Source organism: Pristiophorus japonicus, chromosome 12 (genome assembly GCF_044704955.1).
Source record: "Pristiophorus japonicus isolate sPriJap1 chromosome 12, sPriJap1.hap1, whole genome shotgun sequence".
Lineage (NCBI taxonomy): Eukaryota > Metazoa > Chordata > Chondrichthyes > Pristiophoridae > Pristiophorus > Pristiophorus japonicus.
The window spans coordinates 79,449,203-79,474,061 of record NC_091988.1 but is presented as its reverse complement, the minus strand read 5'-3'; the positions used below and the strand labels follow the sequence as shown (position 1 = coordinate 79,474,061).

At 47.2% G+C, this 24,859-nt stretch overlaps 1 long non-coding RNA gene across 1 annotated transcript; it reads right to left on the bottom strand.

The window, feature by feature from the left end:
- Positions 1–16,841: 16,841 nt before the first annotated feature.
- On the bottom strand, positions 16,842–18,582 carry LOC139276948 (uncharacterized). The gene is made up of 3 exons (XR_011595999.1): positions 18,445–18,582; positions 17,475–17,537; positions 16,842–17,206 (listed from the first exon to the last, which is right to left on the bottom strand). It is a non-coding gene; the product is annotated as an uncharacterized lncRNA (long non-coding RNA).
- Positions 18,583–24,859: the final 6,277 nt, after the last annotated feature.

The following is a 24,859-nucleotide window of genomic DNA, read 5'->3' as shown; positions in this document are numbered from 1 at the left end:
CCGAGGACCTACCTCCACAAAAGAATTCCAGTGCACTTCTGTAAGATCCGCCTTCAAAATGGTTTGTGAAAGAAAGCATCGCAGTCATTATGTTCACATGTGAAAATTCTTCCTTCAACGCGTCCTGTAGCTTCTGGTGTAAAGGAGGGAGGTGCTTTATCCCTTCTGGTGCTCCTCTTACAGTCAGCATGCTAAGATTTAGGAGAGCAGCATAAGATAGTATCTACAGCCGGAACTCTATACTTCCTGGCGCAATGCTCAAAAGCTTACTCCACATAGAGTGAAAAATTTCTTTAAATTCAAAGTGTAAGTCAGTTTCAGTTTTGAATATTTCTTCCAATAGCTTTTCCAGTTTTTCATTTGCTTCTTTATTGACATCAAGAGCTTTGATTATGATCAATTTAATTTTAGAAGCTGTGGAAGAATACAGACAAAACTTACATTTTAATGGATCAATTACTGCACAGCAAGCTGCTTGACCTAATTTACTCCCTTCTTATCCTCAGATATCAAGGTACATTTTCCTTTCTAAGCCTCTGCTTGGTTTTCCACAGGTGTACTGCACTCCCGAGAAGTAAGGATGGGGTGGGGGTGTGGGGTGGCGCTCTGTTTTCTAGGCACACTTCCTGTGTAATCCCACCTCCTGGTAGGGCCTACTACGATGTTTTATAAATACATTAAGAGCAAGAGGATAACTAAAAAACGGGTAAGGCCTATTAGAGACCATGAGAGTAATCTGTGTGGAGGCGGAGGATGTGGGTGTGGTCCTTAATGAATATTTTGTGTCTGTTTTCACAAAAGAGAGGGGCGATGCAGACACTGCTATCGAGAAGAAGAAGTGTGAAATATTAGATGAAATAAACATAGTGAGAGAGGAAGCATTAAGGGGTTTAGCAGCTTTAAAAGTGGATAAATCCCCAGGCCCAGATTAAATGTATCCCAGGCTGCTAAGTGAAGCAAAAGAGGAAATAGCAGAGGCTTTGACGATCATTTTCCAATTCTCTCTGGCTTCAGGTGTGGTGCCAGAAGACTGGGGAATGCTAATTTGGTACCTTTGTTTAAGAAGGGAGAAAGGGATAGAGCGAGTAATTACAGGCCAGTCAGCCTAACCTCAGTGGTGGGAAAATTATTGGGAAAAGTCCTGATGGAAAGGATAAATCTTCACTTAGAAAGACACGGATTAATCATGGACAGTCAGCACGGATTTGTTAAGGGAAGGTCGTGTCTGACTAACTTAATTGAATTTTTTGAGGAGGTAACCAGGAGGGTCGATGAGGGCAGTGCATATGATGTGGTGTATATGGATTTTAGCAAAGCTTTTGATAAGATCCCACATGACAGACTGGTCACAAAAGTAAAAACCCATGGAATCCAGGGCAAAGTGGCAAGTTGGATCCAAAATTGGCTCGGAGGCAGGAAGCAAAGGGTAATGGTTGATGGGTATTTCCTGTGATGTATGTAGCACTCAAATCACTGACTCCACACAGTATGGTGTTGTAGTACCTGCTGTGACCTTAGTCCGTTATTGTGTAACTCCAGAGTGCCTCTCAGGTATGGTGGGCAGCCTTTTATACTCTGTCTTGCAGGTACTTTCGGGTCTTCCACCACAGTGCCCCCTGTGGCGCACTATTGTAACTATACATTTAATGTACCTGGACAATACATAACATCTCACTCCCCCCCCAGTTCCAAAAGCACATTGCTGGTAACCTCGGCCTTGTTCGTCCTGGTTGATTTGTGAGTGTGAGTCCATGACCATCCAACAAAGAACGTTGGTGTTATTTTCAAGGCTGGCACACTGCTGGGTGTGCAGGTCATGCATCAATGGTGGGCATCACCTTGGTGACAGTTAAAGTTTAAGTTGATTGAAGTTAAGTGTAATTTTACCCTTTGATGTTAAGAAATCACCAGCGTGTAATGGTGCAGCTATCTGAGCCAATGTGCTGCAAGGTTTTATTAAATAAAAAACATTTAAGCCGGACATTAGTCTGAAATCATCAGTATTTCTGTACAAACCAACCCCCCCCCCCCTACCCCCCCACCACTTCTCCTCCCCGCTTTGACCCCTTCCCCTTCCCCTCCTGACTCCAAGCCGCTTGGCCGAAGAGGCCCTCAGGCGGTGGGTGGCGGTGGGTGGCGGGGGGGGAGGGTGGTGGTGATGGCTGAAGCGCTGCTTGGATGGATACGGGAGAGGACAGTCCCGAGGTGGGAGCGTGCTCCGAGCCATAAGCAATATGTTGCTGCTGGCTCACATGTGTGGTTGGCAATGGGGGTGAGGCACCTTAGGGTACAGTGCCGCGCTCCGAGACTACTGGGAGCCCTCTGCCACCAGTGTTCTTGGCTATCAGCTCCAGGGTCTCTTCCATCCCTTCCATGTTATATCTTATTTGTTAGACAAAAACTCAGTGCCAACTATGTTCTTGGTGCTTAGTAGGCTTTTTGCTGCTGGTGTATCTCCCTCGTGCCTCCCACAACAGCCAAACAAGCACACACCACAGCCACACACGCTTTCAATGCCTCTCTCTCTGTTTCCTCTTCTGTGCATGTCATGATGACCCTTGACCTTCAGGATCGCGGGAATTGAGCGTTGCCATGCCATTGCTAAGGACAGCCACACTTTACTGCATTAGGTCAGAAAATTTAACGCTACCGCCCATTTGATATCGCTTGTGGTAACGCCCATTTTCAAAAATGTAAACTAGGTGTTTTGAGAATGGGCGAGAAGCCGGCCATCAGAAAACCCCTTTTTAATGCCTACTCCGGAAATAATGGCATTTTTTGGGCGATAAGCTCAAAAATGGAGGTTCGAGTGTCTCTCTCTCTCTCTCTCTCTCTTTCTCAGTGGGGGTGGGGGGGGGGGGCGAGAGTCTCTCTCTCTCTCTCTCTCTCTTTCTCAGTGGGGGTGGGGGGGGGAGAGAGTCTCTCTCTCTCTCGGCGATTCTGGAGGTCAAGGGTCATCATGACATACACAGAAGAGTCTCTCTCTCTCTCTCGGGGTGGGCGGGGGTGTAGTACGGGAGAGAATCTCTCTCTCTCTTCTCGGGGGGGGTGAGAGAATCTCTCTCTCTCTCTCTCTCGGGGGGTAGGGGAGGTTGGTGTTGTATATGTGAGCTAAACTTAGTGTGACCTTAGTCTTCTTTATTACAACTCCAGATTGCGTAAACAACATGGCAGCCAACCTTTTATACTGACCTTGCATGTGTGTGCATGTTACCATTAGGACTCCAACAGTTGTGCCCTCTGGTGGCAAGTATTACATAGTTACATACATAACATCACTCCCCCCAAAGTCATCGATACAAGTTATTTACATGTTGAGGTGATCCGGAGCCCTTCGCTCCCTGGTTGATCGTCTAAGTTCAAACCCTGGCATGTGTGAGTTGGCCGGATCATTGCTGCACTGCACCGCGGCTGGTCTGACCGGACTGTCAGGAACGGTGGGTTCATCCTCGTGATTGACAGCGAGGTCGATTGCTGGTTGGGTGTGTGTTGGTGGATCATCGATGGTGATGTCCTCTTCAAGTTGTTCCTGGTTGTCAGTAAATCGCAATTTGGTCTGATCTAAATGCTTTCTGCACGCTTGGCCATTTAACAGTTTAATTATAAACACCCTATTCCCTTCCTTGGCCAAAACAGTGCCAGCAACCCACTTGGGACCATGATCGTAATTCAGGACAAACACAGGGTCATTAACATTAATGTCACGTGAAACTGCTCGGCGAGCGTGGTACATGTTCTGCCGGTGTCGCCGGGTTTCCACGTGATCATTAAGATCCGGGTGGACTAGGGACAGCCTGGTTTTGAGGGCTCTCTTCATTAACAATTCTGCCGGGGGAACCCCAGTGAGCGAGTGATGCTGCGTCTGGTAACTGAGCAGAATCCGAGACAAGTGGGTCTGCAGAGAGCCGTCCGTCACACGTTTCATGTTCTGCTTGATTGTTTGGACTGCCCGCTCCGCTTGACCGTTAGACGCGCTTGATGCCATTGCGGGTCATAAATTCATTGAATTCCAAGCTGGTGAAACACGGTACATTCTCGCTGACAAGGACGTCGGGCAAGCCATGGCTGGCGATCATGGCCCGGAGGCTTTCAATGGTCGCTGTGGACGTGCTGGATGACATGATTATGCATTCAATCCATTTGGAATAAGCGCCCACAATTACTAAAAACATCTTTCCTAGAAAGGGGCCGGCAAAATCTATGTGGATCCTGGACCATGGTTTGGAGGGCCATGACTACAGACTCAGTGGAGCCTCCCTTGGTGCATTGTTTAGTTGCGAGCAAGTGTTGCACTGATGCACGCATGACTCCAAGTCCGAGTCAATGCCGGGCCACTAAACATACGACCTGGCAATTGCCTTCATGATGACAATGCCTGGGTGGGTACTGTGTAGGTCACGTATAAACATTTCCCTGCCTTTTTTTGGCAAAACCACGCGATTACCCCATAAAAGACAATCCGACTGGATGGACACTTCACCTTTACGTTGGTGAAACGGCTTAATTTCATCTTGCATTTTCCTGGGAATGGCCGACCAGTTCCCATTTACGACGCAACTCTTTACTAATGATAGCACAGGATCCTGGCTGGTCCAGATCCTGATCTGGCGAGCTGTAACGGGTAACCCCTCGCTCTCAAAAGCATCCATGACCAGTAGCAAATCTGCGGGCTGCGCCATTTCAACCCCAGCGGTGGGTAATTGTAGCCGGCTGAGAGCATTGACACAGTTTTCAGTGCTTGGTCTGTGGCGTATAACATAGTCATAAGCGGATAATGTTAGTGCCCATCTTTGGATGCAGGACGAAGCATTGGTGTTTATACCTTTGCTCTCTGAAAACAGTGAAATGAGCGGCTTGTGGTCAGTTTCAAGGTCAAACCGAAGTCCAAAAGGTATTGGTGCATTTTCTTAACCCCATATACACATGCTAACGCCTCTTTCTCGACCATACTATAGGCTCTCTCAGTATGATCTCAGACTTCTAGACACATCTGCAACCGATTGGAAGTTGCCAGATACATTGGCTTGCTGTAACACACAGCCGACCCCGTACGATGAGTCTTCACAAGCTAGCACTAAACGTTTACATGGTTCATAGTGTACAAGTAACTTATTTGAACATAGCAGGTTCCTGGCCTGCTCAAAGGCTGTGTCTTGAGATTTGCCCCAAACCCAGTCGTCACCCTTACGTAGCAACATGTGCAAAGGCTCTAATAACGTGCTCAACCCGGGTAGAAAGTTACCGAAATAGTTGAGGAGTCCCAGGAACGAATGCAGCTCCGTCACATTCTGTGGTCTGGGTGCATTCTTGATGGCCTCTGTCTTTGAGTCCGTGGGCCTGATGCCGTCTGCTGCAATCTTTCTCCTCAAAAATTCGACTTCTGGCGCCAGGAAAACACACTTGGAGCATTCTGTCTAGGTGACCTAGAACCTCTTCCAGGTTGTGTAGATGTTTGATGGTGTCACGACCAGTGACCAGGATGTTGTCTTGAAACACAACGGTGCGTGGAACAAATTTCAGCAAACTCTCCATATTTCTCTGGAAAATGGCTGCACCTGAGCGAATCCTGAAAGGAGACCTGTGGTATATAAACAGCCCTTTGTGTGCGTTGATGTATGTCAGTCTTTTCGAAGATTCAGCCAGCTCCTGTGTCATGTAGGTGGAGGTTAGGTCCAACTTGGTGAACGACTCCCCCCCTCTGCTAACGTTGCGAACAGGTCATCCACCTTTGTCAGCGGGTACTGGTCCTGTAGTGAGACTCGGTTAATCATTACCTTGTAGTCTCCGCAGATTCTAACCGTGCCATCGCTTTTCAACACCAGACCAATTGGACTGGCCCACTCGTTGAACTCAACTGTCGCTATGATTCCTTCGCGTCTGTCCAGTTCGATCTCAACTTTCTCCCTCATCATGTACGGAACCGCCCGAGCCTTGCGATGGACGGGCCGTGCATCGGGCCTAGATGGATCTGTACCTTGGCACCTGTGAAGTTGCCGATGCCTGTTCGAATAGCGAGGGAAACTTGCTCAGCACTTTGAGCACACGAGGCGTCATCCACTGAAGGTAGTGCTTTGATGTCGTTCCAATTCCATCTAATCTTTTCTAGCCAGCTTCTGCCGAACAGCGTGGGTCATTGCCTGGAACAATCCACAATGATAGGTCATGCACAGCTCCATCATACGAAACCTTCACTGTCACACTTCCAATGACTGGTATGTGCTCTTTGGTGTAGGTTCATAGCTTTGCAGTAATTGGGCTCAGTTTGGGCTTTTGTGCTTTATTGCCCCATCGTTTCTCGAAAGCCTTCTGGCTCATTATTGACTGACTCGCACCCGAGTCCAACTCCATGGATATTGGAACTCCATTTAATTTGATTTTCAGCATTATAGGAGGGCTCTTGTTGGTGAAGGTATGAACCTCATACACTTCTTCCTAGTCGCCTGTGCTGCGTGATCCACGCTGGATCGATCATCCTCTGCCATGTGGTATGTCGCAGCATGTTTGCACATTTGCTGGAGGTGCCCCATCGTTGCGCAGCCTTTGCACACGTAGTGCTTGAATCGACATTGATGGGCCCGATGATTACCCTGCAGCGCCAACATGGTGCTAATGGATTCACATTCACCACCGATGGCGGACTCTGAGTCATAGAAACATAGAACATAGGTGCAGGAGTAGGCCATTCGGCCCTTCGAGCCTGCACCACCATTCAATATGATCATGGCTGATCATGCAACTTCAGTACCCCATTCCTGCTTTCTTTCCATACCCCTGGATCCCTTTAGCCGTAAGGGCCACATCTAACTCCCTTTTGAATATATCTAATTAACTGGCCTCAACAACTTTCTGTGATAGAGAATTCCACAGGTTCACAACTCTCTGAGTGAAGAAGTTTTTCCTCATCTCAGTCCTAAATGGCTTACCCCTTATTCTTAGACTGTGACCCCTGGTTCTGGATTTCCCCAACATCGGGAACATTTTTCCTGCATCAACCTGTCCAATCCCGTCAGAATTTTATATGTTTCAATGAGAGCCCCTTTCATTCTTCTAAATTCCAGTGAATATAAGCCTAGTTGATCCAGTCTTTCTTCATATGTCAATCTTGCCATCCCAGGAATCAGTCTGGTGAACCTTCGCTGCACTCTCTCAATAGCAAGAATGTCCTTCCTCAGATTAGGAGACCAAAACTGTACACAATATTCAAGGTGTGGCCTCACCAAGGCCCTGTACAACTGCAGTAAGACCTCCCTGCTCCTATACTCAAATCTCCTAGCTATGAAGGGTAACATGCCATTTGCCTTCTTCACCGCCTGCTGTACCTGCATGCCAACTTTCAATGACTGATGTACCATGACACCCAGGTCTCGTTGCACCTCCCCTTTTCCTAATCTGTCACCATTCAGATAATAATCTGCCTTTATGTTTTTGCCACCAAAGTGGATCACCTCACAGTTATCCACATTATACTGCATTTGCCATGCATTTGCCCATTCACCTAACCTGTCCAAGTCACCCTGCAGCCTCCTAGCATCCTCCTCACAACTCGCACTGCCACCCAGCTTAGTGTCATCTGCAAACTTGGAGATATTACATTTTATTCCTTCGTCTAAATCATTAATGTATATCGTAAATAGCTGGGGTCCCAGCACTGAACCTTGCGGCACCCCACTAGTCACTGCCTGCCATTCTGAAAAGGACCCGTTTATTCCCACTCTTTGCTTCCTGTCTGCTAAGCAGTTTGCTTTCCTCGTCAATACATTACCCCCAAAACCATGTGCCTTAATTTTGCACACTAATCTCTTGTGCGGGAGCTTGTCAAAAACCATTTGAAAGTCCAAATACACCACATCCACTGGTTCTCCCTTATCCACTCTACTAGTTACATCCTCAAAAAACATAGAAGATTTGTCAAGCATGATTTCCTTTTCATAAATCCATGCTGACTTGGACCGATCCTGTCACTGCTTTCCAAATGCGCTGCTATCGTATCTTTAATAATTGATTCCAGCATGTTCCCCACCACCGATGTCAGACTAACCAGTCTATAATTCACTGTTTTCTCTCTCCCTCCTTTTTTAAAAAGTGGGGTTACATTAGCTACCCTCCATTCCATAGGAACTGAAACAGAGGCCATGGAATATTGGAAAATGACCACCAATGCATCTATTATTTCTCGGGCCACTTCCTTAAACCTAATCCAAAGTACGCTTACCTTGATTTGCACTCGCAGACAATTCACTGACAATATTTGCAACTCAAATCTGTGAGGACAAAAGTACTTTTATTAACAGTAAAATTTTCTGAAGCATGAAAATTTCTAGCGCAAAGAATCTTAGTTACTCAGATAGGCTTAAGGAGCTGGGTCTATTTACTCAACAGCAGAGTAGACTTAGAGGAGACCTGATTGAAGCTTATAAAGTAATGAAAGTGCTGGATTGTGTGCCTATTGTGTGCCTATTGATTCCAGTTTGACAGATTGAGAAGGACCAGGGGACATGCGTTTAAACTATGCAAAAGTAGGAATACACTGAAGGCACAGCCACCAATGATGGGGTGAAGGATGTGGGAAATGCACAAGAGGCCAGAGTTGGAGAAACTTTGAGCTCTCGGAGGATTGTAGGCTTGGAGGAGGTTATAGAGATATGACTCAATTTTGCCCAAGCCTGTTTTCTGGCGTATTGCCAGAGTTACGCCCGTTTTTCTAGGCCAGAAATGCACGGGGAATATTTTGCCAAAGTTTCCCCGATCTATAATTCAAATTTGGCGCCACGCAGCATGTCCAGTCGCCTCGGCGGGTGGAGCCTGCTGTCTGCGCTGAAAAACCAAGTCGCACCTTCTGCGCATGCGTGACAAAAAAAATTATGTTTTTGACGTTGTTACAATGGACGCGCATACTCAGTACAGCTCTGAGTTGGCAATCGGCCATTTTTAAAGAGCCGATTGTGTGTGTGAGAAGGAGAGCTGTGTGAGAGCATTGGAAAAATCGGAGTTGCAGCAGTACAAGATGCAACGCGTGCAAGGACCAAGAATTTCTTACAGGATGAAGTGGAGGCATTAGTTACTGTGATTGAGAACAGATGGTAGGAGCTGGATACCAGCAGAGGTCACATAAAAGTTCCACCCAAAGAAATGAAGAAATGCTGGAAGTTGCAGAAGATTACTGTGCAATGGTGACCACCCCGAGGTCTGGAGGCCAGTGTAAAAAGAGGAGGCAGGACATTGGTCAAGTAGTTAGTGTAAGTAATATTTTCATTTATTCAATGCAATTGCAATTGTAAATGTGACCAGCTGTATATGTCTCACCCAGCAGAAAGACACCCTCTCTAAAAAGTTATGTTTTCATCTTTGCAGAGGAAAGTGACACACAACAAACGAGAACGAACTCGAACAGGAGGAGGCCCGGCAAATCTTCAGTCACTGACACCCTTGGAAGAGAGGGTTGCTGCTTTGATGGTGGTGCCTGGAGAAAAGCAATCACCACTGCTCAAGTTTGGCCCACACTTGAGGGAGAGGGTAAATTCCACAGTCTGGCTTTTCTAAATGTTAAGTACTGCGCGGGCTAGCCATGCTTCAGTTCCTGGGGATGTCTCCGTCAGCTACGCTTCGGTTGATGCAATGTGTTATCATTCATCGTGGTCCTTCAAATCAGCCTGCTGCCTGCGCTGTGTGAGCCTACTCATGCCACCCACCCTGCCCCTCCTCTGCTGCTAACCATTTGTCTGTGTTCTGTTATATTTTGCAGAACTTGAGGATGACCTTGACGATATAGAAGAAAATTCAGACGAGGACCAGCCTGAAAAGGATAACATCTTCCAATCCAGCCCTCCAGACCGAGCACATGGGGGTGAGGGGAGGGGATGGAGCTGGATGAAGCCCCCACTGTTTTACTGACTTTGAAGGAGGTGCCGCCTCATTGCGGTGACAGCCCCTTCCGTGACTAGTGGCTTGAGTGGTGGTGGGACATTCCATGGTTTCTGAATGTCCGAGGCTGCGGGTCCCAGTGGTGGGGTGCAGCGAGGCAGACCCAGGGCCCCATCGTCCCAGGCTGTGGGTCCCGGTGGTGGGGTACAGCGAGGCACACCCAGGGCCCCACCATCCCAGGCTGTGGGTCCCAGCGTTGAGGTGCAGCGAGGCACACCCAGGGCCCCACTGTCCCAGACTGCGGGTCCCAGTGGTGGGGTGCGAACCACACCCGTGGGGAGGATTGGAAAGTGAGCTGGACTGCGCTCTCCTGAGGTACAGGATCTAACAGATGTGCTTCAGATGATGGCAATGAGTGGGGAGCGCATTGACCTTACGCGATCACTCCTGGACACCATCAGTGGGGTGGGTGATGAGGTAGCGGGACTGTCGGGAGAATTAACAGCAATCTCACGAGAAATGGGAACGATGTCAGTGACCACGAGGGAGGGAATGTCACAGGTAGCTGATGCACGGTCAGTGAACATCAGGGAGGGAATGTCAGAGGTGGTGCAACCACTATCACTAAACATGAAGGAAGAAATGTCACAGGTAGTTGAGACAGTTTTGCTCAACATGAGGGAGAGAATGTCGCAGGTTGTTGAGACACTGTCAGGGTGCATGAGGGACGGCATGTTGGAGTTAGCTGCTGCAATAAGGGAACATGCCCAGACCCCACGCCCATTGACAGGATCAAGTGTCACTCCAACTCCAATCCCCACACCAGCCTCTGAAGAGCCCCAAGTCGGGCCCTCCACATCGCCGCCTGCCTCCCCCGCCGCCCCCCCCTCCCCCTCCCCCCAACTCAACAGATATGCACAACCCGAGATCATAGAAAAAATAAGCTTGGTACAACCCCAGAAACACTGCACCACCGCCTGCGGGCAGGGGTGGTGGAGTCACCAAGGACAAGCGCAGCGGGCGGTCTTAGAATAAGGCGGAGGAGAGATGGGTGCAGCCTTTCGTTGCTGCTGCTATTGTTGTTGTTATTATTATTGTTACTGTTGTAACTGTTGTTCTCAAATTAAAAGTTTTTTGTAAGTTATGTAACTTTACACATTTATTAGTAAGTGATCTTAAAGTTTTTAAGTGACCTTAGAGTGATCATCACTGAAAATTTTAAAGTTTGATACAAGAATAATTTTATTAAAGTTAAGTTAAGTACAAACTGTTTGTTAAACTTTTGAATAAAATATATTTTACATTAAAACTGAATCATTTCCATTATTTGTTCGATTATTAAAACTTCTCCTTTCTCCTCCCCCCAACTAATTGCAGCCTTGTCATTTCTCCCCTTCTCTCTCCACACTCCCCCCCCCCCAACCCTCCGCCTCCTCCTCCCCCAAACTCATTGCAGTCTTCAGAAGCCTTCCAATCGGTACCTTGCTCCCCGAGCTCAGATCGGTTGGCACCTCCCTCTCTCCCCCGGGCTTGTTTTACAGCCGAGTCGCTGGATCCAGGCGCGGGCCGATTCTGCCGGGCAAAGCTACAACCCTCCAGCCCTGCTTGAAGACATTCGGTGGTGGCATGTGAATAAGAAAAAAAATGAAAACTTCTGAAATCCAGAAAACTTCCATTTATTACATTGTCAGGTAAAAAAAGTTGAACTTTATTATTGATTTTTAGAGTGTTCTCGACTCCCTCCAAAAACTTCAATGAAAAACAATGGTGTCTTTCAGCGCTGATTTCTCAATATGCGCTGCTTTCTGCAAACTCACTAGAAAGCTTTTCAGGAGTGGCCAGATGCGCCAGGAGGAAAAACTTTTGGCCAAACTGCGAAAAATTATGAAAACTGCCGCAGATTTGAGGGAAAACAAACTCACCTAGAAAAATCATAACTAACTCAGTTACGCTAGCGCAGATCACAGGGAGAAACTTTGAAAAAAATAAATATGCCAGAAAAAGCGGCGCGCGCCAAAAAAACGACACAAATGACCCGGAAAAATTGAGCCCATAGAAAGGGCTGAAGCCATGGAGAGATTTAAATATGGTGAGAATTTTCAAATCAAGGCATCGGTGGACCGGGAGCCAATATAGTTCAGCGAGCATAGGGTTGCTCGACTATGTCATCGTCCGAGCCAGGGATCGCAAGGATGTGCGCTTCACCCGCGCCATGACAGGAGCTGACGACTGCTGGACGGACCACCGCCTATTCCGGTCCATCATTGACATCAACATAGCCCCAAAGCGAAGGGGGCAGCAGAAGCAGTGTTGCAAAAAAGTCAATGCCGGGGCACTTAAGGGCCCAGCTAAGAGAGCCCTTTACAGCCAGCGCCTCACAGCTAACCTGGCGTGCCTTGATGAACCCGAGATGCAGAATGTCCACAGCGCTTGGTCTGCCCTCCAGGCATCCATAACCTGTGCCTGCAAAGAGACGCTCGGTCACTCAACCAGGAAACACCAGGACTGGTTTGATGAGAATGATCAGGAGATTCAAGAGCTAATAGATTGCAAGCGCAGGGCATTTCTGAGCCTTAAACAGCAACCCATCTCAGGAGCAGCAAAGCAGCATTACAGACGGCTAAAGGCTAAGGTCCAACAAAAAACCCGGGACCTAAAGAACAGGTGGGGGACGGAGAAAGTACAGGAGATACAGCAGCTGGCCGACAGCAATGATGTGCGAGGATTCTTCACCGCAGTCAAGGCCACATAGTCCAAACTCCCAAGGCCCCAACCCACTCCTGACCAAGAACGGGGAAACACTCATCAAGGACACCGAGGCAGTCAGGGCCTGCTGGAAGGAGCACTTTGAAGATCTCCTCAATCGAGACTCTGCCTTTGACTCGAGTGTTCTCGACTCCATTCCGCTGCATGCTACCCGCCACCACCTCAGTGAGACCTCAACACTGGGCGAGGTAGAAAATGCCTTAAGACAGCTAAAAAACAACAAGGCTACAAGAGCGGATGGAATCCCTGCTGAGCCACTGAAGTATGGTGGAGAGGCACTACTGGCGCGAATACACAACCTCATCTCTCTCATCTGGAGGGAAGAGAGCATGCCGGGAGATCTTAGAGGTGCGGTGATCGTGACCATCTGTAAAAAAGGGGACAAGTCCGACTGCAGCAACTACAGAGGAATCTCCCTGCTATCAACCACTGGGAAAGTCATCGCTAGAGCCCTCCTCAACCGTCTTCTCCCCGTGGCCAAGGAGCTCCTCCTGGAGTCGCAGTGCGGATTTCGTCCCCTCCGAGGCACAACGGACATGATTCTTGCAGCACGGCAGCTGTAGGAAAAATGCAGGGAACAGCTCTTATACATGGCCTTCTTCGACCTTACAAAGGCCTTTGACACTGTCAACCGCGAGGGTTTATGGAGCGTCCTACTTCATTTCGGATGCCCCCAAATGTTCGTCACCATCCTCCGCCTGCTCCACGATGACATGCAGGCCGTGATCCTTACCAATGGATCCATCACAGACCCAATTCATGTCCGGACCGAGGTCAAACAGGGCTGGGTCATCCCCCCAACCCTCATCTCAATCTTCCTCGCTGCCATGCTCCACCTCACAGTTGACAAGCTCCCCGCTGGAGTGGAGCTAAACTACAGAACCAGTGGGAAACTGTTCAACCTTTGCTGTCTCCAGGCCAGGTACAAGACCACTCCAACCTCTGTCATTGAGCTACAGTACACGTACAGTAATAGTATCCCAGATACTATTTACATACTTTTCATCCATAGTCATGGGAAACGCTCGTATCCTCATCTTGGTGTCTTTCTTTGTCCCAGCTTAGCCCAGGTTTGACATGTTGGCTGATGGCTTTTTTCACATAGGAGTCAGTTACAGGGGAAGAGAGGAGGAGAGAAAAGGAAAAAAAAAGAGGGGAAGGGGCAAAGGTTCGGATAAAAGAATAAGCTATAATTAAACATCTCTATCAAAATAGCACACTATTTATTTTGTAAATGTGCCAAAGTTGAATGTTTGAGGTGCAACAGCTTTTAATAGCTTAAGATATTGCACACACAGAGGCTGAACTCCAGGATATAGTCGACGTATTTACTGAGGCGTATGAAAGCATGGGCTTTACGCTAAACATCAGTAAAACAAAGGTCCTCCACCAGCCTGTCCTCACCACACAGCACTGCCCCCCAGACATCAAGATCCACGGCGCGGCCCTGGACAACGTGGACTACTTCCCATATCTCGGGAGCCTCCTATCAACAAGAGCAGGCATTGACGACGAGATCCAACACCGCCTCCAGTGCGCCAGTGCAGCCTTTGGCCGCCTGAGGAAAAGAGTGTTTGAAGACCAGGCCCTCTAAACTGTCACCAAGCTCATGGTCTACAGGGCCGTAGTAATACCCGCCCTCCTGTATGGCTCAGAGATGTGGACCATGTACAGTAGACAACTCAAATCACTGGAGAAATACCACCAGTGATGTCTCCGCAAGATCCTACAAATCCCCTGGGAGAACAGATGCACAAACATTAGCATCCTTGTCCAGGCCAACATCCCCAGCATTGAAGCACTGACCACACTTGATCAGCTCCGCTGGGCAGGCTACATAGTTCGCATGCCAGACACGAGGCTCTCAAAGCAAGTGCTCTACTCGGAACTTGAGCACGGCTAATGAGCCAAAGGTGGGCAGAGGAAACGTTACAAGGATACCCTCAAAGCCTCCCTGATAAAGTGCAACATCCTCACTGACACCTTGGAGTCCCTGGCCCAAGACTGCCCTAAGTGCAGGATGTGCATCCGGGAGGGCGCTGAGCTCCTCAAGTATCGTCGCCGAGAGCATGCAGAAATCAAGTGCAGGCAGCGGAAGGAGCGTAGGCAAACCAGACTCCCTGCCCACCCTTTCCTTCAACCACTGTCTGTCCCACCTGTGACAGAGACTGTGGTTCTCGTATTGGACTGTACAGCCACCTAAGAATTCATGCTAAGAGTGGAAGCAAGTCTTCCTCGATTCCGAGGGACTGCCTATGATGATGATGATGATGATGGATGAATGGCACTTGATGCGAGTTAGGACATGGGCAGAAGATAAGTCACAGCTGGTCCTAGATGTACCCTCATCCAATATGTACATTTCAGTGGTCACTATACAGCAATCAGGAGCAATGTTTTTTAATTTCCCTTGCTCTGGGTCACTGAGGTCCAATATAGGGCATAGACCAGATTGAACCTTGGACCTTGGTCTGCATGGCTCAGTTACACATTCAGGTCAATTTTCTTAAAACGGATTTCTGGAGGAAACATATATGAAAAGTTGTGGGAAAATTCTCAATACACATTCCCGGTGGAAGATCCGAGCCTTGAGTGTACATGTGGAAGATCGGCTCTAGTGTCAGTCTAAACTGTTGGACGAGCTGACAGGATATTGCTATTTAGCCTCCGTCGTTGAGCTACGCGGACAATGCCTGCGTCTGCGCACATTTTGAGGCTGAACTCCAGGATATAGTCAATGTATTCACTGAGGCATATGAAAGCATGGGCCTTACGCTTAACATCCGTAAGACAAAGGTCCTCCACCAGCCTGTCACCACCGCACAGCACTGCCCTCCAATCATCAAGATTCACGGCGCGGCCCTCGACAACGTGGACCATTTCCCGTATCTCGGGAGCCTCTTATCAACAAAGGGAGACATTTATGCAGAGATTCAACATCGCCTCCAGTGGGCTAGTGCAGCCTTCGGCCACCTGAGGAAAAGAATGTTTTAAGACCAGGCCCTCAAATCTACCACCAAGCACATGGTCTACAGGGCTATAGTAATACCTGCCCTCCTGTATGGATCTGATGCATGGACGATGTATAGAAGGCACCTCAAGTCGCTGGAGATATATCACCAACAATGTCTCCGCAAGATCCTGCAAATCCCCTGGGAGGACAGGCGTACCAACATCAGTATCCTCACCCAGGCTAACATCCCCAGTATTGAAACACTGACATAGAAACATAGAAAATAGGTGCAGGAGTAGGCCATTCGGCCCTTCGAGCCTGCACCACCATTCAATAAGATCGTGCCTGATCATTCACTTCAGTACCCATTTCCTACTTTCTCTCCATACCCCTTGATCCCTTTAGCCGTAAGGGCCATATCTAACTCCCTCTTGAATATATCCAATGAACTGGCATCAACAACTGTTTGCGGTAGGGAATTCCACAGGTAACAACTCTCTGAGTGAAGAAGTTTCTTCTCATCTCAGTCCTAAATGGCTTACCCCTTATCCTTAGACTATGTCCCCTGGTTCTGGACTTCCCCAACATCGGGAACATTCTTCCTGCATCTAACCTGTCCAGTCCCGTCAGAATTTTATATGTTTCTATGAGATCACCTCTCATAGTTCTAAACTCCAGTGAATACAGGCCCCACTAACCACACTTGATCAGCTTTGCTGGGCATGCCAGATACGAGACTCCCTAAGCAAATGCTTTATGCAGAGCTCCTTCATGGTAAACGAGCCAAAGGTGGGCAGCGGAAGCGTTACAAGGACACCCTCAAAGCTTCCCTGGTAAAGTGTAACATCACCACTGACACCTGGGAGACCCTGGCCGAAGACTGCCCGAGGTGGAGAAAGTACATCTGGGAGGACGTTGAGTTCTTTGAGTCTCAACGCAAAGAGCGTGAAGAGGTCTGGCGCAGACAACGGAAGGAGTGTGCGGCAAACCATCCCCACCCACCCCTTCCCTCGACGAATGTCTGTCCCATCTGTGACAGAGTCTGTGGCTCTTGTATTGGACTGTTCAGCCACCAGAGTACTCACTTTGGGAGTGGAAGCAAGTCTTCCTCGATTCCGAGGGACTGCATATGATGATTTAGCCTTCAAACGTACTTCCCACGATTTATGTACCATTTTACATATTTCCCCCCACATAAAGACATTCCCTAGATGTGTTGGCATCTAGGATACTGAAAGCCTTATCATTAAAACCAGTCTTTATTATCAAAAAATGCCCATGCATCAAGATCAATCTTCGCTTCATCAAGAATATAGATACGACTTTTGACTGTTGGGCATTTTTCTTGACATTTCCATGCATGTAACATTTTAAATATTTTATTTTGGTTATTGATTCCATATGAAACAAACTGATCAACTTCAAATGATGTAGAAAATAGAAACATAAAAAATAGGTGCAGGAGTAGGCCATTCAGCCCTTCGAGCCTGCACCGCCATTCAATAAGATCATGGCTGAACATGCAACATGTAAAGTCTAGGTATTCTATTGCGAAGTTTTGCCAGTCATTCCCCAGTTTTCTGACTAGTTTCATCAACTGTTGTTCTGTTACAGGCATGGATAGATCTGAAATAGAAAACAGAAAAATATTTTTAATGGTTACTTGTTGATGTAGTGGCCAAATGGGAGAACCCTCAGAGGAAATTCCCAGCATATAAAACAAGTCTTTGATTAGTTCCATGTTTCAAGAAAAATAGCTTTTGTGCGTACTCATTTTATTGCTATTTTTTATATTTCCTTTAATATTCAACTGGATATAACTTTCTAGTGTCAATTCAAACTCAAAGTTGTGAGGCATACCATAAACAATATGCTTTCAGTTATCTTACTGTACCTTTGCTTTCTGAATTGTTAGTGCTTTGGAGTTGCTTGGAGACATGTCTCTTGCGCCTTGAGCCTAGAGAAAAGGCAGGGAACATATGGATAAATCATTTTAGAACAATTTGTAAACTTGAGAGTTTTTTTTAATGATTGCAGTGTGTAATGGTGATTTATTTTCTGTACAAGAGCTTTATGACAGGGTTGAATGAGTAGAAAGGGCAGTTGATGAGCATCTCTGCTATTTTAATGGAGGTTTAATCCTATTTATTTTAAATGCCCAGAGGAAATCAAGGGTACATCAAGAACAAGGGAATATTAGAGCTAAGCTAATATGGATGTACTTTTTTCACGCAAAGGGTAGTACAAATCTGGAACACCCTCCCTCAAAAGGCTATGAATGCTAGGTCAATTGGAGCTTTCAGGATGATAATTTTTTATTAGATAAGGATAGCAAGGAATATGGAGCAAAGATGGGAAAATCACTTGGAGGTGCAGATCAGCCATTATCTCATTGAATGGCAGAGCAGGCCCAAGGGGCTCAATGACCTACTCCTATTCCTATGTTCCTATCCATGACTACACCAATCTGCCTAGTGGACTCCTCCGGGCTGCTAGCCAGAATTGCAGTGCATTTTGGACAGACTCAAGCTAAGCCTCCTAACCAAAAATGACCTTGGCCCTGTCAATATGTGCTGTCTCCAAAGTGTGAATAGACGTTTTAGCTGTGTAACCATCTATCGCTTGGAATTTCCGCAGGGGTTCTCTGACAGGAGATTAATGGAACACCCTCAATTTCAGTGAAACACCGGAAACGGCCAGAAATGAACATTTGCACAATTTCTTCAGGGATTCCACTAATCTCCGACCAGAGTTATAGCAGAAGATTGTGGCGGTTTAGGGGCCTAAATTGCGCCTCAAAGAGCAGCCGACATTTTAGAAATTGCCCTTGTGGATTTTCCCGGCAGAGAACGTCACTGCTCCACCTGCATTGCCGCCCCATCAGGCATGTCCCAATCGGCGGCAACTCCCTTTCTGCCCCGCAAGGGAAATTGCTCCGCAGAAATAGAGCGGCTGCCGCTTGGTGCCTCCGACAGCTTTCCCCAGCGGGAAGCTGTTTGTGGTTGGGCGGCGTGTCCGCCCTTAAAGGGGATGACGGCACACTGCTGCGGCCACCATTTTATTTTGTTTACGGCCGACTCCGAGGCCGGCCCTCAACTGCCCGACTTCACCATCCGAATACTGGCATTTCAAATAAAATGGCAAAACCGCGTGAAACACCACCACATGGATTGGGGCGGTAAATCAACTAAAAAAATGGTGAGTGTGGCCCCTTTCAGTTGGGAGGCAATTTATGCCCCTTAAACTTTCCTTATCTACAGAATCATAGAATCTGACAGCACAGAAGGCCATTCAGCCCTCCTCTTTCACTATGACTTTGGCAGCATCTTCTTCCTTGGTAAAGACAGATATTAGGCGAATTTAGCAGAAGTTGTTAGTGGCGCCCTGTCAAGTCGCAAAGTTGTTTACGCCCCGTTAGCTTGCCCCAGGGGTGCGAATGGGAGCCGCAAATGACCTGAATTCCTCCCCCTTATAATCTAATCTGTTTGTAACAAAAGGTAACACACCATTTGCTTTCCTAATTGCTTGCTGTACCTGCATGTTAACTTTCTGTGATTCATGTACAAGGACACCCAGGTCCCTCTGAGTGCGAACATTTCACAGTCTCTCACCATTCAAAAAATATTCTGCTTTTTGTTTTTCCTACCAAAGTGGACAACTTCACACTTCTCCACATTGTATTCCATTTCCCATGTTCTTCCCCACTCAGGCAACCTGTCTATATCTCTCTGCAGCCTCTTTGCATCCTCATCACAGCTACCTTCCCACCTAATTTTTGTATCATCAGCAAACTTGGATAAATTACACTCAGTCCCTTCATCGAAGTCATTAATATAGATTGTAAATAGCTGAGGCCTAAGCACTGATCCTTGTGGTCATCATCATCATAGGCAATCCCTCGAAATCAAGGAAGACTTGCTTCCACTCCAAATGTGAGTTCTCAGGTGACTGAACAGTCCAATTCGGGAATTACAGTCTCTGTCGCAGGTGGGACAGACAGTCGTTGGAGGAAAGGGTGGGAGGGGAGTCTGGTTTGCCGCACGCTCCTTCCACTGCCTGCATTTGTTTTCTGCATGCTCTCGGCGACAAGACTCGAGGTGCACAGAACTCCCAGATGCTCTTCCTCCACGTAGGCCGGTCAATTGCCAGGGACTCCCAGGTGTCGGTGGGGATGTTGCACTTTATCAAGGAGGCTTTGAGGGTATCCTTGAAACGTTTCCTCTGCCCACCTGGGGCTCGCTTGCCGTGTAGGAGTTCCGAGTAGAGCGCTTGCTGAGGGAGTCTTGTGTCCGGCATGCGGACAATGCGCCCACCTAACGGAGCTGGTTGAGTGTGGTCAGTGCTTCGATGCTGGGGATGTTGGCCTGATCAAGAACACGGTAATACCCTGCTAGTTACAGCCTACCAACTCAAAAAAGTCCCGTTTATTTCTACTCTCTGTTTTCCGTCCATTAACCAATTCTCAATCCATGCTAATATATTACCCCCAATACCATATAAACAGAAGGAATACTCAGCAGGTCAGGCAGAATCTGTGGAGAGAGAAACAGAGATAATGTTTCAGGTCGATGACCTATCATCAGAACTGAAAAATGTTAAAGATGTAACAGGTTTTAGGCAAAGAAAGGGGAGAAGGGAGCAAAGAACATAGAAACATAGAAAATAGGTGCAGGAGTAGGCCATTCGGCCCTTCGAGCCTGCACCACCATTCAATAAGATCATGGCTGATCATTCCCTCAGTTCCCCTTTCCTGCTTTCTCTCCATACCTCTTGATCCCTTTAGCCGTAATGGCCATATCTAACTCCTTCTTGAATATATCCAATGAACTGGCATCAACAACTGTCTGCGCTAGGGAATTCCACAGGTTAACAACTCTCTGAGTGAAAAGGTTTCTCCTCATCTCAGTACTAAATGCTTACCCCTTATCCTTAGACTGTGTCCCCTGGTTCTGGACTTCCCCAACATCGGGAACATCCTTCCTGCACCGAAACGGTCCAGTCCCATCAGAATTTTATATGTTTCTATGAGATCCCCTCTCATCCTTCTAAACTCCAGTGAATACAGGCCCAATTGATCCAGTCTCTCCTCATATGTCAGTCCTGCCACCCTGGGACCTTCTGGTGGACCTTCGCTGCACTCCCTCAATAGCAACAGCGTCCTTCCTCAGATTAAGAGACCAAAACTGAACACAATATTCCAGGTGAGGCCTCACTAAGGCCCTGTACAACTGCAGTAAGAACTCCTTGCTCCTATACTCAAATCCTCTCGCTATGAAGGCCAACATACCATTTGATTTCTTCACCGCCTGCTGAACCTGCATGCCAACTTTCAATGAATGATGTACCATGACACCCAGGTCTTGCTGCACCCCCCCTTTTCCTAATCTGCCACCATTCAGATAATATTCTGCCTTCGTGTTTTTACCACCAAAGTGAATAACTTCACATTTATCCACATTATACTGCATCTGCCATGCGTTTGCCCACTCACCTAACCTGTCCAAGTTACCCTGCAGCCTTTTAGCGTCCTCCTCACAGCTCACACTGCCACCCAGTTTAGTGTCACCTGCAAACTTGGAGATATTACACTCAATTCCCTCATCCAAATCATTAATGTATATTGTAAAGAGCTGGGGTCCCAGCACTGAGCCCTGCGGTATCCCACTAGTCACTGCCTGCCATTCTGAAAAGGACCCATTTATCCTGACTCTCTGCTTCCTGTCTGCCAACCAGTTCTCTATCCACGTCAGTGCATTATCCCCAATACCATGTGCTTTAATTTTGCCCACCAATCTCTTGTGTGGGACCTTGTCAAAAGCCTTTTGAAAGTCCAAATACACCACATTCATTGGTTCTCCCTTGTCCACTCTACCAGTTACATCCTCAAAAAATTCTAGAAGATTTGTCAAGCAGGATTTCCCTTTCATAAATCCATGCTGACTTGGGCCGATCCTGTCACCGCTTTCCAAATGTGCTGCTATTTCATCTTTAATAATTCATTCCAACATTTTACCCGCTACTGATATCAGGCTAACCGGTCTATAATTACCTGTTTTCTCTCTCCTTCCTTTCTTAAAAAGTGGTGTTACATTAGCTACCCTCCAGTCCATAGGAACCGATCCAGAATCGATAGACTGTTGGAAAATGATCACCAATGCATCCACTATTTCTAGGGCTACTTCCTTACGTACTCTGGGACTATCAGGGATGCAGACTATCAGGCCCCGGCGATTTATCTGTCTTCAATCCCATCAATTTCCCTAACACCATTTCCCGCCTAACAAGCATTTCCTTCAGTTCCTCCTTCTCACTAGACCCTCGGTCCCCTAGTATTTCCGGAAGGTTATTTGTGTCTTCCTTCGTGAAGACAGAACTAAACTACTTGTTTAACTGGACCGCCATTTCTTTGTTCCCCATTATAAATTCACCTGAATCTGACTGCAAGGGACCTACATTTGTTTTCACTAATCTTTTTCTTTTCACATAGCTATAGAAGCTTTTGCAGTCAGTTTTTATGTTCCCAGCAAGCTTCCTCTCATACTCTATTTCCCCCCTCCTAATTAAACCCTTTGTCCTCCTCTGCTGTATTACAAAATTCTCCCAGTCCTCAGGTTTGCTGCTTTTTCTGGCCAATTTATATGCCTCTTTCTTAGATTTAACACTATCCTTAATTTCCCTTGTTAGCCACGGTTGAGCCACCTTTCCCGTTTTATTTTTACTCCAGACAGGGATGTACAATTGTTGAAGTTCATCCATGTGATCTTTAAATGTTTGCCATTGCCTATTCACTGTCAACCCTTTAAGTATTATTCGCCTGTCTATTCTAGCCAATTCACGTCTCATACCATCGAAGTTACCTTTCCTTAAGTTCAGGGCCATAGTCTCTGAATTAACTGTGTAAAAAGAAGAAAAGTAAAAGTGGAGGGCAGAGAAACCCAAGGCAAAAAGCAAAAAGGGTCACATTACAGCAAAATTCTAAAGCGACAAAGTGTGTTAAAAAGACAAGCCTGAAGGCTCTTTGCCTCAATGCAAGGAGTATTCGCATTAAGGTGGACGAATTAACTGCGCAGGAAGCTATTAACGAATATGATATAATTGGGATTACGGAGACATGGCTCCAGGGTGACCAAGGCTGGGAATTCAACATCCAGGGGTATTCAACATTCAGGAAGGATAGACAGAAAGGAAAAGGAGATGGGGTAGCGTTGATGGTTAAAGAGGAAATTAACGCAATAGTAAGGAAGGACATTAGCTTGGATGATGTGGAATCTGTATGGGTAGAGCTGTGGAATACCAAATGGCAGAAAACACCAGTGGGAGTTGTGTACAGATCACAAATGTAAGGTTTGAAAATCCACGGCCGCATTTGAAACACCGTAAGGACAAGAAAACTAACATGGGATCATTCCATACACTAAATGAACATTTTTGGCCAAGTTAAAAGCAGGCTGGGAAAATGTATGGGTGGATAGAGACATTGGATACAGACATTGTGGAGTCTGGACTCACAAGCGAGGCAGAGGCACTGGCCAATGGGGGAAAAATGCATTCTGGCAGGCCAATCAGGAATCAAGTCGGGCCTGAAGTGGGGAAATCTTCAACCAATAAGGACTCCCCGGCCCAGTTTGAAAATGACTTCCCCCCCCCCACAAATCAAACTACGAATGTGGGCCATTATCTACCTAATTAACATGGACAATAGCTCTGAATCAAAACTAAGAATCACTGCAGGAATGGCCCACTGACTCCCAGGACTATAACAAAGGACCCACAGACTTTCAGGCACCTATGTGCCCCGTAACAATACCCTGGTCCTCACACCTGCATGTACCTGTGACATCTTATGATTAAATATTCAAAGCTATCTCCCCGCCCAAACTTGCACAATGGACCACCCATTGGGTTTGAGCGCGAAAAGACCAGAACTGAATTGAATACAAATATAGGACACAGAACCACCAGAAAAAGGGGTTGTGGACCAAAAAGGAGTTGTGGACCAAAAAGAGTTGTGGGCAGAGTTCACAGGGGAGGAAAGGTGTGGAGAGGAAAAAGGAAAAGACTTGCAGGAGTTGTGGAGAAAAACAGTTTGGGGTCAGTTCTTGAACAGGCTGCTGGCTGCTGGGGGGGAAGGAGCTGAGAGAGCTTTGCAAACTTTGATTTTGGTCGAGACTAAAAACCCATGAGCCAACCTCCTGGTTGGTAAGTGGCAGCAGGTGCTGCTGTTAGCCCTGAACACACTGGACAGGGTGAGAATAGCCGAAGCATCAGGCTGGGGCACGCAGAGCTGTGCAGACCTGGACACCTGGTTCAATAACCTGGATTCACAGCTGTAGTCTGATGATAACCAAGAGGCAGATAGAAGAAACCGACGCAACATCGAAGAGGAAAACCGAACAACAACATAAAACCCACCCCAGAGGGACCCCGAGCTGAAATAAGTGCAACAGAACCCCAGAGTTGATAGGATTGTGAGTACAGCCCAAACCCCCTCACAGACTCAATTTAGGATAGGAATTGGTAGGAAGGGTGGGAGTGGGAGGTGTGGTTGTGTGTGAGTGGGATGTTTTAACCTCTTGTTTTCCCCTTCCCTGTTGCGAGATTTTTTCGGGTTGTTGAATGAGATTTTGACATTACTGCTATTTTATGACCTCTTCCTATGCCCTCTATCTTTGTGTTTGCTATTCTAAATAAACAACATTAGCCATTTTGTACTCTTACCCACTGTGTCTGGTGCCTCATTACTCACCCACCCTCATAAATTGCACGTACAGAACCCAAGGGGTGTGTGGATTCGAACCCACACCCCAAGCTCCCCTTACAGAATGGCGACCTCGGCAGGACGTGCGTTGAGTGAGGGTGAAGAGACAGTCAGTCTTGGTGAAGAGGAGTATAAAATGGAGGGTAGGATTGCTAAATATGTAACAGCAAGTATAAACTGCTCAAGGAAGTGGGTGCAGGAGCTGCTGGAGGCTGAACGGCCTGAGAACGCAGCAGCCAGGTGGACCCAGAGTAAAGATCATAAAAGATCAGTGGAAAAGGCAGTGTGGCAGCAAAGAAAGGGAAAAGCTGGATCAGGATTTAAAGTGGGAGAGGCAGGAAAGAGAGAGAGATAGAGAAAGCTATCGCAACCACAGGGCGTACCTTCAGTCCCAGGTAACCGAGGGAAAAGGTCACATCAGGAGATTGCAGGAGGAACTTGCCCAGGCTCAGAACCAGGGAAAGTTGGGGGAGGGTAAGACTCTCCAGCTACAGGCTGCGCTTCAGGCGTGCCACAGCAGG